Genomic DNA, 12462 nt, shown 5'->3' with positions numbered 1-12462 from the left:
GTATGTATGAGATATAAATATTCCCTTGTCATAGATGGAGGTTTGGGAGGCCTCAGACTGACTGGAGACACCGTGTTGTCACATGCTAGCGCATTGGAAAACATCTGGGAAGTCACCACAGAACAAATTATTATTCATGAGGCAAAACCCTAAAACAAAGCCTGTCCTTCAAGTCCTGGTGGCCCAGTAGGATTCAGCATGGTTTAGGACGCTGGGGCATCAGCTGCACAGCCGGAGGACCTCGGTGGCATATTGCCAAGAGCCCAATGGCCTTGTCTCATTTGCATGTGCAGGGTTGGATTTTAAGCAGAGTTCAGTGCATACAGTTAGATTCCTGACAGTAAACACAGCACTTCTTCAAACCCATAGAGAGAAAAGGTGTGCACGGCGATTTGAGCAGCAGGGGGATGAGATGTACCAAATGAGAGATGGGCACAACACGCAGTCTCTGAAGGCATGGCCAGCTTTGTTTCTGACATGATACACAGTAGTTTCAAACTGTTAGGTGATTATATTCCTTGGGCTTCTTTAGACCTGTGATAGGAAATGACTGCTCACAAATAAATCAGTATTTCCAAAGAGCCTTATACAAAGAGCAGTCCTCACATATAACCATCACCAACCAGGCAAGTATAGAAATTCACCTTGGCAAAGCCTGGGCTACAGCACCATTACTTTGTCAATTCTACTTCAGCTTTTGCCTCAGCTTCTTCCAGTCTTTCCAAGTTGTGGATCCCTCTTTCCCTCCCAGGGTAGGAAGACTCTAGCTGACACGTTCTGAGCTGTCCCATCCACTCTTTCTGCAGCTAGACAACAAGGATTAGGCATGCTCAAACAGTTGCATCTGCTGAGCCAAGAAGCGCTGTGACTTCTTGTTGATTTGGAGCCATCTGGACTTTCTTTCTGCACAGAATACCTGAGCCTTCCCAGCCAGGGGCTAGTGTGTCAGCAAAGCAAGGTAAATGAGACATCAGGAATGCTGTTTCTACTGGCAGCTCTTGTGCAAGGCTTAATGAAGATAGCAACAAGCAGAGGAAGGCTAGTAGCAGGAATATGGCTTACAGAAACAGGAGGGTGAGTCCCTGCTTGAGCACCTCCAGTTCTGCACGTTGACCAACCAAATCCAAGAGGTCCCTTCAGCAGACACCTGCAAGTGCAGGCTCAGTGTTATCACTGAGAGAGCACAGAGGATCCTGGGCAGTTGCTGGCCCAGCCCTCTGCCTCCTATGCAAGGAGATGTGATGGATGCTAGGGAGGAAATCGTCATGTGCCCATGGTAGGATTATAAAGGCATAATGAAAAGGGTCACGCAGGACCTTAAGGGTGTTGTCTCGATTACCTCAGGGTCATCTGGTCAAAGATACTCCTAGGTAAGCCAAGGAGAAGAATTGCCAAACTAACTACAGGGGATAGAAGGAGGAGTTAGCATGCATATTGCTGCAAAGGAGGATTCAATGGTTCTCATCAATAAACAAACACACTAGGAATATTTAGACAAAGACATCCTAGGGTCAGATATACTAGTGGAGGATCTTGGAGCAGGGATGGCTTTCTTCTTAGATGCTCTGCTGGGGAAGACTAGGTACTGAGGAGACTGATGCTCTTGCAGTGGGTGGGTTAAAGAAAAAAGAATTTGCTGTCTGACACACTCAGCTGCTGGAGAAGGGGTGTGAAGTGTGACATTGCCCAGAGCTTGCTTTGAGGTCTCATACAGTGTATCCTCTTCTGATCTTATTTCTCATGCAGTGTGGAAAAGAAGGAGCATGTTGGAATTGAACATCCCTTGCCTACCTGTGCTCTTGATCTTGTCCTTAGCCCTGGTGAGCCCAGGAGGACTCATGTTCAGCAATGTTCCTCACTGAGATAATTCTCCAAACTGTTTGGGGACCAGCAGCCCGTGGGCTAATTTCAGCCTCTGGTATGTCTTCTTGTTTACCTGCACAAATCAATGGGTCTGCAAAGAACTTGAACAGCTGAAAAAATGTCATCTTAGAAGAAAGATACAAAGCTATTTCATTCTCAATCCTGAGGTTACAGATTGAGTTAATGTAGATACACAATCAATTTATCTGGTAGGATCAGAGTTGCTCCTATTATTATTGCCAACAGAGCAATTCTTCTCACATGCATATCAAAGTTCTGAGAGAGGTAGTGTACTGGCTAAAACCCGATGCTTAACTGCATGGTTCTAGCAGAAACTCAGTTAGGGATCATATTATCCTTTCTGTGCCTCCAAAGCTCAATGTTGTTTTGGGATAGTTATTGGTTTGTTGCTCCGCTTGAGACACTTTCTGACCTGCAGCAGCTGATGTTTTATTTCATCCAAATTCCAAACATGAAGCAGTATGGTAATTTGCTATTGTTGGTTATGAATCTTAAAAAAAAAACACAGAAGAGCTATCATTGCCTTGATTCTCACAGTTTCTCATTGCCATTTATGGTTGATGCTATCTCCACTTGCAAACAAGGCAACAGACTTTCTTGACTGAATTTAATTTGTGACCTAACTACACTCATTTTAAGCTTGCTCGACTTCCTTCATGGCAGAATCAGTTACCATTACTATCACATGCAGATGCGTCTTTCCTAAATGGGTTCACCTGCAAGATTTTATGGAGATTTTTTTCCTACATAATTTAGAACTCTTGAAAAATAAAAAAGATATAGGCTAAAAAAAGAACACGGAAAGCTTAGAGAGCATTCCAGTGTACGGAAAGCACTGGGGGAAGCTCCAAACCGCTACAGGAGTGCTATGGTTAATGCAGAAGCTTAGTATGGGCCTCAGCTGCATGGAAGCGAAGGGGACTCTGGGTCAGCTGGAAGACCATGGCAGCAGCCTGTGGAAGCAAGACTGCATGCAGAAAGCCCTAGAAAACCAAGAAAACATTCTGAAATAGCACTTAGAGAGTGCAGAGCTTCCAAAGGAGGATGGAGAAGTACAGACAGGAGATGAAATCTCCTCTTCACTGACCTGGATGGAAGTAATACCTTGAGTCTCTCCCTGCATAGCATACTTTCTGGTCCTTAGTCACTCTCAGCACACTTCTCTGAGCCACCTTCACCGCTTCAGCATCACTTTGGGTGTATGGCTATCCAAACACTCCAAGAAGAGATGCATGTGTACCAAATACGGACAGAGGAACAGTCTGCCTGGTGACAACAAATGACAGCTTGACACCTCCTCCCATGACCTCCTCCAACCCTCACAAGTGGCCTGTAGACAGGGTCTTCCCCTCCGCACAGCTGATAGGGAACCCTGTGCTGGAAGAGGACAGGGAGACCTCACTCCCCAGGGAGACTGCAGATTTTCCAGTAACCCCATGGCCTTTGGCCTTGGCTACAGAACTCGTGGGTCCTCTTGCCTTGTATCTGATTATCTACCACACTTTCCAGCTCCTTTTTCCAGTGTTTGCTTTCCTGTCCTGTAAGCCTGGTTTACATTTGTCCCCAGGAGCATGATCTTACCGTTGGCTTTTCTGAAATGCATGTTGCTTGCCCACTGCCAGCCCCGCAGAGCCCTCCAGGGCACTGTGCACCAGCAGCCTGTCCCTCTTCCACTTCTCAGTCTTTATGTCAATTTCAAATTCTATTTGCAATGGTATTACATTTTTTAAAAGCCACTGATCAAATTATAAAATGGCACAGGCTGCAGTGGAAGTAAATTTAACTAGTACATGCTCACATGGAATTATATTTGTGATATATGAAGTATTTAATCTATTTAATGCATTGATGCTTAAAAAAAATATCATATAGAACCAAATTAAATGTCTTTTTCTGTCAACATTTCTACTAAGAGCACTCAACACACAATCTCAAAAAACCCAGCAGCCTACCTTGGGAAGATTCATTTGCCAGGACTCAGTGTATTTTGGCTTAAATTGTATTGCCATCTCTCTAATTTTTTCTTAATTGAAACTTATATCAACATTATTTTTCCTAAGATCAAGATCAGGATGAGTCCTAGACTTATTTAGTTGTTTTCTCCTTTTAAGTATTAGCTCCAAAATAGCTGCCTCCCCATTCTCTGCAACTTCTCTAGGGCTCCAGAATGTATTAAAAATAAGCAATGTTGATCCACAAGTTTTTTCTGAATGTTCAGATAGAAGTTATCTTGATTTACTGATCTGCTGATGACTTTGGAATAGCTTCAGTTTTGTATTATCCTTTAATATATTTGCAGTGAAGAGTGTTTCATTGTTATAAATCATTTTTTGAAAAAAATATGTGCTGACCAGCTGTGACATTCCATCATTGTTGTTGACAGTTCCTCTATTTCAATCCACAAATTTATGAGTTACTTTTGTTCCTGAATATCTGCTGCTACCTGCATCAGATTCTTTCTTGTGTTCTTTTCCATCCTTTATTAGCCTTTTACAGCATCTGGCTTCCTCTTTATATTCATTGTTATCAAATTTCCCTGTTGTTTTTTATTTTGTATTATCTTTTTTTTTTTTTTTTGGCCTTGCACTTTATTTTGGTAAAGCTGTTTTTTAATGAATGTAAATTTCTGTTCTGATTATAGGTTGCTGGTTTTAAGCTACGTATATGTGTAAATAAATCTGTTGCTAGTCACAGTTTCCTATCTATATTTTTCCTCTGATTGATTTGACTTATAATTATTTTCAAGTTCAAGAAATAGTTCCTTGAAAAGGCCTTATATATACATTTATTTATATATGCAAAACATACCAAATACATACATATTTGTTTACACAAACGGTGACAAAATAATGTGTCCTGATCACTTTTTTTCTAAACAAACATTAACTTGTAAGTTTACAAGCAATTTTTCTTTATCTGATAATATGAGATGCAGAATTCCCTGGGTTGGATATAATGTGTTTTGAGGCATTCTTAAAATTCCAAGGACACTGAAACACTGACAGCATGAGACCACCAAAAAGTCAACAAAAGTTCACTGATCTCTATGACACAGGCTGTCATTTTCCTTTTTTAGTGGAATTTGGTCAATTCTAGAAGATAAATGGAAAAACTGTTAGGCATATATTTAAAGTTCAGCACATGCTGAAGAACTTTACAGAATAAGACTGAATTTAAGCACATTTTAAAATTATTCCCTGGTACCTCTAGCACCCATCTGAAAAAAAGTCACAAAAATACAGAAAGATCAATTGCTGTTATTAGATGTTTTCCAAATGTTTAAAATTAAACATATGCTTAACATCACTGCTACACTGCAGCATGTTTGTTCAGACTATAACTTGTTATACAATACAGTATAACATCCATGAGTAACTGAGAGGTCAAATATATCTGTATCTCAGGTTCACATCTGCAAGCTAGCAGATGAAATGCTAGTGGTCTGCTCTCCACAACCTTGATCTACAAAAGTACTTGGAGATCTTCAGAAACAAGAGCAAGTAAATGATCCCACTCAATCATAGGGCTGTTATTGCTGTGTTTAAAGGCCTTACCGATTTAGGGCTATAAATAGCAGAGTAACACTATGAGTACTAGTCATCCAAATTTCTGTCATTAAACCCTGCCATCACTCTTTTTGAAACAGCGCCTGTCAGATCTCATCAGTGTCCTGGCTCGCACATCTACCACTGCTTAGCAGTCTTGTATTGAAACAGTTACTCGCTGAAAATGTGCCTTTGCTGAAATCAAAAATAGCAGCAGATCTGATGCAGCATCAGCTCATCAATCAATGCTCCTTGGGTCCTGGAATGAGTTTCTAGAGAAGAAGAATGGCAGAGAGATTGCACGCACAAGCCCTGCCACAGAATCATGGATAGGCTGATGTTCAGAGCTTCGCTTCACCTGGAGAGGGAAAAGCCTCCTGCTGTGAGTGATTTACTGCTCAGGGCAAAACTCATCTTTCTAGCCCAATGAATATTTAATTACTTACACAGTGTGAATCAACAGCAGCAGAAGAAAGTGTCTCCTAAACAATTTCCCGGTATTAATCAGATGGAGCAAGGACTCAAACCTGTCTCCAATGCCCTAAGAGGGTGCCTTGATGAGCAAGTGAGTTACTATACTCTTGTTGGCAGGGATTGGAGATAGGGCTTGCCTCCCATTTCTGACTAAGGAAGGAAAAATATTAAAAGGAGTGTTAAGATTAACGTGTGCAGCCCCTTTGTTGCAGCATTATAGGGTAGGTCCACAAAAAAAACCCCAAACGAAAAAGGCTGATATCTCTACGTTTATCTAACCTCTTGAAGAATGTGGAAGTAAAGAGCAGAATGGAGGAGAGCTGCTTGCAAAGCTGAAGCAGATGTACCCCTGACCAAAGTAATGAAACTGTGAGTTTGCAACCACACCACGAGAAGTGAGAGCATGTGCAATACTACCTGTGCTTTGAGGGAAGGGGCTGAGGGGCTGAAACCCCAGAGCTCCTTCTCCAGAGGAATTGGAACCTTGCTCAAAGCAAGAGGGGCGGGAGGAAGAGTTAGGAGTATTTTTCCTTTTTTTTCGGTTCCTTGTCTTGTTTCAGATTGAAGAAAACAAACCAAAACCTGTGGAAGGAGTGGTGAGACACTTCTGTTCCTGATGGACCTGCTTGGCCTCAGAAAGCAAAATGAAAACATGGATCATCTAACCCTTGAAGTGTGAAGTTTAATGGAACGAGGGGCTGGGGCCAGCCTCTGAGCTGGCTGCCATGCAGCATTGGTGACTCCCTTACAGCTAGATCTGCTATAATAAGCCCTACAAGCCTTGCCTTTTTGGAAGATGCTCTGTATTTTTAAATCATTCAAGACTTTAGTCTAATTTGAAGAAAGTTCAGTGAAGACAATTAATTAGCTCCAAAAACTTGCAAGGTGCAAACATATGGTGAGCCAAGCTGCTTATGCAGAAAATAGCAAAACCCTAAATAACATTTAAAAGCAAGCCTGAGTAAAACTGTTTGGGGGTTTCTCTCTTTACAAAATGCAGACAGTAGAGACCAGTTAATACAAACATTAACCAATACATACTGTTGATTAAGGAAGGACAAAAGTAAAAAACTGATTTGCACTGGCCTGTTGAAAATACCTAGCAGTACTGCTGGATGCTACCTGCACTGATTTGCTCATAAGGCAGCTGGCCCCCTTTGAGCAGGGTTGCTTTCCTGAACCATGCACCAGGGAGCATCCGATGGGCAAGGCGCTACTGTCTCAGGAATGCCGTGCTCCTGCTGCTCTGTTTTCCCAGTTGTCAGCTCTGTTTATAAATTGTCCACTTATAGAAAATCCAGCACCTGCTAGGGACACCTCAAGCTGCCAAGTGCTTGAATGCATCTCAAAAGAAGCCATTCCATGCTTAACCTGTTATGCTCAACTCTTTGGTTAAAGCAGCTTCCCAGGATTTCTGAGGGCAAGTTTAGGCTGTTGTGAACAAACCGGACAAACCTCTAGAATTGCTTTTGGGTAGACCTAAGATGTGCAGTATTCCCTTTCAGAATAAAATAGCAGATCCACTGGGCCTTGAACACACCACCTTCTGTAAGCGTAGCACGTTTACCTTTACACAGCACTTAAAGATGAATTCAGAGTGGTAATTCAGAAAAATCAAAATAATTTTAAAAAAATCCCCCTAAATCTGTTACTGTTTAGTTCAACTGATTTGCAGTTTTGATATTACCAAAATATGATGATTATTCATTAATAACTCCCAGGTGGAAAGTATCAGATGCCTGGATTTGTTCAAACTTGCTCACCTCTTCCTTTAACCAACCTCCCTCATCCTATAGGTGTTCAAACAGCAAGGAGCAAACGCTTGGTTACATGCAACAGAAAACACAAAAGAGTTGTGTCAGCCTCATTGCTTGGCTGGCCCCAGCATAGCCCAAAACAGAGGCTGTCTGACCCAGCTCCTGCTGCAAAAGCAGAGCAACCCCCGAGGAAAACTCTAGCTGCCAGTCTGTGAAGACAGAGATCCCAGAGTTGCTAATAACCAGCTGAGGGGGGAGCTGGGCCTGGTGCATCTTCAGCCGAAGGAGGACTTTTGGGAGGCTGCACAACACAAGGGCTCCTGGGTTTTGGAATTCATTCCTCCTCCCCTGTGGCCAGAAATAGCTCTAAATTCTTGACCTTCAGGCATAGTATAATCAGCCCATTTATTAGTCTGGGCTGTTGGAGAGGCTTCAGATGTACAGGGGGTGACTGGGTGCAGAGATTAATGATTTTTGGGGGGTGGTTGCTTTTCACTGGGGTTAGTGAAATGCATTTCTTGCATTTTATGGGGCGTAACTGGAATAACTTGAGGCTGCCAGAGTATGACATGGGCTTTCCTCATGTAGCCAAGTCAGAACTCATACAGAGGTAAATGAAATGTGGCCTCGAATGCCTTGAGTCTTACAGATTTCTGATTCTCTCTGGACTGTTCATCTCATTTGCTCCAGTGCAAAGTTGGCCCAAAATGCTACTGAACAAAAATTCTTGAACAATAGCAGCCTTTTACCCAGGTCAGGCTGGTTGCACAACTCACCAGTGACCCTGGTCTACAAGCCCTGTGGTGCTGCCTTGCAGCTGGACCACGCTTACTCAGGAAGGGACTTCGCACCATGAACAAGGTGGTCCTGGTGGTCTGTCTTCAGGGAAGCTGGCACCCAGTGATGCTAAACAGCGACCGTCTAGAAACACTTCATTAATCTGTGAAGCTCACTGCCCCAAGATAAAAGGAGGTCAAGTGCTCGAGAGGACTCCAAATGGATTAGCTTTTGTCCTGCTCCTGCAAACTTCTAATTGTACTTGACATTCATAGACGACAATAGAGAAAACTTCATATAACAAGGCATTATCCAACCTTTCCTGGAGTTAAGCAAAAAAAAAAGACAAAAAAAGCCATTGTCCAAACAATCCTCTGGCAAGGTCTAGCAAAACAGAAACGGTCCACCAGAGAGACACCACTGCCATACGGCCTCTCCCGAATGCCTCCCAAGTGCCTCCTGACTTGCCGAGGGGTAAGCGCAGGGGCAGCGAACACTGCTGCAGCTAAACAGCAAGTCCTCATCGCTGCTTGGCTGCCCCAGGAGATGGTGACTGTGCCAATTACCAGCAAAAGGTGGAAGGAGAGGTTTAGTGGGATAAGGCTTAGTGCAGTGTGGATGCAATAGGCTGGCGTGACCAGCCACGGCAACCCTGACCACTTGCACCTCGTGGGAGTGGCGGCAGCATCCTGGGCCCTTTGCGAGGGATGGCAGGGAGCCGGGAGCTGCCTCCTGACGCCGCGCACACCTACCATCAGATCCCTGTCCGCAGCCCCAGGCTCGGGCACATACCTCAGAGAGGGCTTTGAATTCCTTCCGAAACACTGGTAAAATGATTTTAAATACATTGGTGTGGACAGTGTTATCATCAGCTTCTTCTTCCCCTCTAAAATCAAATGGACTTGTTATATTTTACGGGGACAGTATGCAAAGTAAACAATATTTATCAGGTTTCCCGGATATTACTTAAAACACTGAAATAATATTGTTTTAAGCATGTGACCCAGACCTTAACACACAGTTTTGAAATATGCTTCTTTCTTCTATATTTATTATGCAGAAGAGATCTAAAAATAAATTCAGACACTTGAAATATACTTTAGACCTTTGATGCTCTAAATTGATCCATGTCTAATTTTATCCTAGTTAAGCTGAAAAAGCTATAAATTGAACACTTTATCTCCAATTTTAATGTTACTCCCTTTTGCAGTTATGTTTTCAGACCAAGATATTGTAAGAATACAATACAAAGTATTGTAAAAATACCAGCTCACTGGCAGACCAGTCTTTCACACCACATATCTGCTTTTCAGACTTCAGAAGCCATTTCTAAGCACTTAGAGACATCTAAAAATGCATTATTTTTCTGAGTATGGATTAGTAAAGAGAGGTTAGGCAGATCTAAATTCACCTTCTGTTACCAAATATAAGAGAAGGGAGCCTTTGAAGCCCAAGAACAGCTAAGAATAACTGTCAGTAAGGAGAGAGTCACATGAGCAGGAAGCAATACTCACGTTGCAGCTTTAGGCAACTATTAAACTGATATAGGAAGCCAGAAAGTTTTCATTTCATCAGCAACACTTAGGTTTACTACCCTACTTAATTGTACTCCTGTGCCTGGGGATCATTTCAGATGAACTGTTTTCTTTTGTTTTAGCACCAGTGATTAAAAATCCTTTCTCAATAAAATCCTGAAATACTCAATACGACATACAGTGGTGTTAAACCTTAGTCATCAGTGAAGTAGTTTAGAAAATGCCCATTGAGGTGTACTGATGCAGGTGAAAATGTTTACAAGGGCTTAGAAACCACAACTAAATCTATTTTCAAATTAGATTAGCTCTCAAATGCACATTAGCATTTGCTCCCAGATCTTCAGGACAGCTTGAAAAGTTGTGTGTCAGGAGTTTTTTGGAATGTGGCCATCAGCTCCACTGTGAGAGTGGTTAGGTGTTGAGTGAGCGCTTCTGGAAGTGCTTTCCAGTCATGTCTCAGGGCTGAGTCCGGGAGAGCATGACCTACTTTAAAAATGTGGCCCACTGCATAGGGAGAACAGAAAATATGGTGACTGTCAAGCAGCACGTGTAAACATCAAGCAATACATCTTTACATACAGTACTGTAAACATTCACTGCTCTGGCAGTCATTATATTGGAATGGGTTCATAATGGAAATAATACATTGAGGAAATCATTCTATCATCTGCCTGGATGTTGGTGAATTGTGTCCAACAGGCATCCACTGACAGAGAACAAGTAACTGTTGTGGACTTGAGGACATACGCATTTTTGACATTAAGCTTTTCCAGTGTGTTTAGATATTTGAGAGGACACAGTTTTACTTGTCACATTGTGCTGACATGACAGATACCTGCACTCATGCCACACAGCTTGTGCAGGCATGTAGTCCTTAAAAGAAGCTGCAGCTTTTGGCTCTGATCAATAGTACGTGCATCTTCACACATTACTTTTGTTTAAGATCTTGGCTGAGAGTCCAACCTTTGGGTCACTGACTTGATACTGCACAGAAGATATTTGCCTATATGTGGTAACACCAGTTTTTCTTACAAACATATCAGTGTGTTAAGTGCACATTTCATTTTAATATTCCATATTTTCATATGTGCATCTCAGTGGATGGCATCATATATCACCTGTGTAGGCCGACTTGCAATGGCTCCACTGACCTCTAGTATTTCTCCAGTGCCAGTTCCAAGGAATTTGCTGATGAATATCTGGTCCCTGACATGTACCTCCAGTAGAGGAGATTCTGTGCAATTGGTCACGCTCTGTTGCAGAGCATGTTTCAGACCATGCTTTGGAATAGGTAGCCCCGCTCCTCAAATCTCCCCTGGATTTTGCCTGATGCATTTTTATCTGCAAGAATTAATATCCTCATTGACATAACTTGGGCATCCTTTTCTCTTACTACAACCCAGTTCCATGATGTGTGATATTTCCTCCACCAGTCTATACGGGAATACTCTGTCTAATAACATAAAACTTTCTTAACTACAACTTTCCTTGAAAGCAATGGAGGAACAATCAGGCCTGAGTTGCTCATGCAGAACAGAGATAGCCAAACTATGAGCAATATGCAACACACCTCAAAATGCTGCACATATGGTTCCCATGCAACTAAATGCCTCTTTTTTAAGAAACAGGAGAATTAACATTGCACACATACAAGACAGAAGTCTTCAGCAGCATCCCTTTAGTGTGGTGTTCATCTTGACAGCTGAAAGAAGTGTCACAAGAACATCACCAGAACCAGCTCTGGTCTCACTGTCTGAGATCAGAGGATAGCTTGTGAGATCAAGTCCTTTGTAACAGGCTAAATCCTGCCATGTTAATTCACCTTCTACACAGCCTAGTGGTGGGATGCAGCTCAAGACACCCAAATTTTCTTCACAGCTAACTTGGCCAGGAGCTGGCTGGGTCACCTCACACAAAGCCCTTTACCTCCTCAGACTTCAGTTTCTCCATCTGTGAAATAGGGCTAGGAATTTTTCCTTGTAGTGCTTGAAGATCAGCTGCTGAGAAGAGGTATTTTACTATTATTTAGGTAAAAACATGTAGGACTTTGTGGGAGCTCTGCGCAAATAAAGAGAAGATGAGTACTTCCCCTGAAGTGCCCATCACAGTACATGAATCTCTCTGAGGTACAGAAATGCTACTGTCTCCCTGTGACAGGCATGAAACTGATCACAGCCTACCACGGGTGCTTTGCAGTGAGTGGACTAACATTATTCGTACACTGAAACTACTTACTACAACACCTGAGAGATGCTTGCAAACCTAGCCTCTCATTAGCTTGGATACATTTTACCATGACCTTGCATAGTACTCACCTGGATTTCCTGGTGCACCCAAGCAACACAATCAGCAGAAGTCTCTGAAAATGGAAGAGATAAAAAGAACACTTTTGTTTTTTTCAAATTCTTCAGCTTTCTGGCCATTCACAAGTAGCCAGAAGGCCCTCTTCTAGGAGTGAGGTACTACAGTTATGCCCTGCACACAGCTCTA

Source organism: Haliaeetus leucocephalus, unplaced genomic scaffold (assembly GCF_000737465.1).
Source record: "Haliaeetus leucocephalus isolate CR32 unplaced genomic scaffold, Haliaeetus_leucocephalus-4.0 Scaffold722, whole genome shotgun sequence".
Taxonomy (NCBI): Eukaryota; Metazoa; Chordata; class Aves; order Accipitriformes; family Accipitridae; genus Haliaeetus; species Haliaeetus leucocephalus.
Note: the sequence above shows the minus strand (reverse complement) of the source record.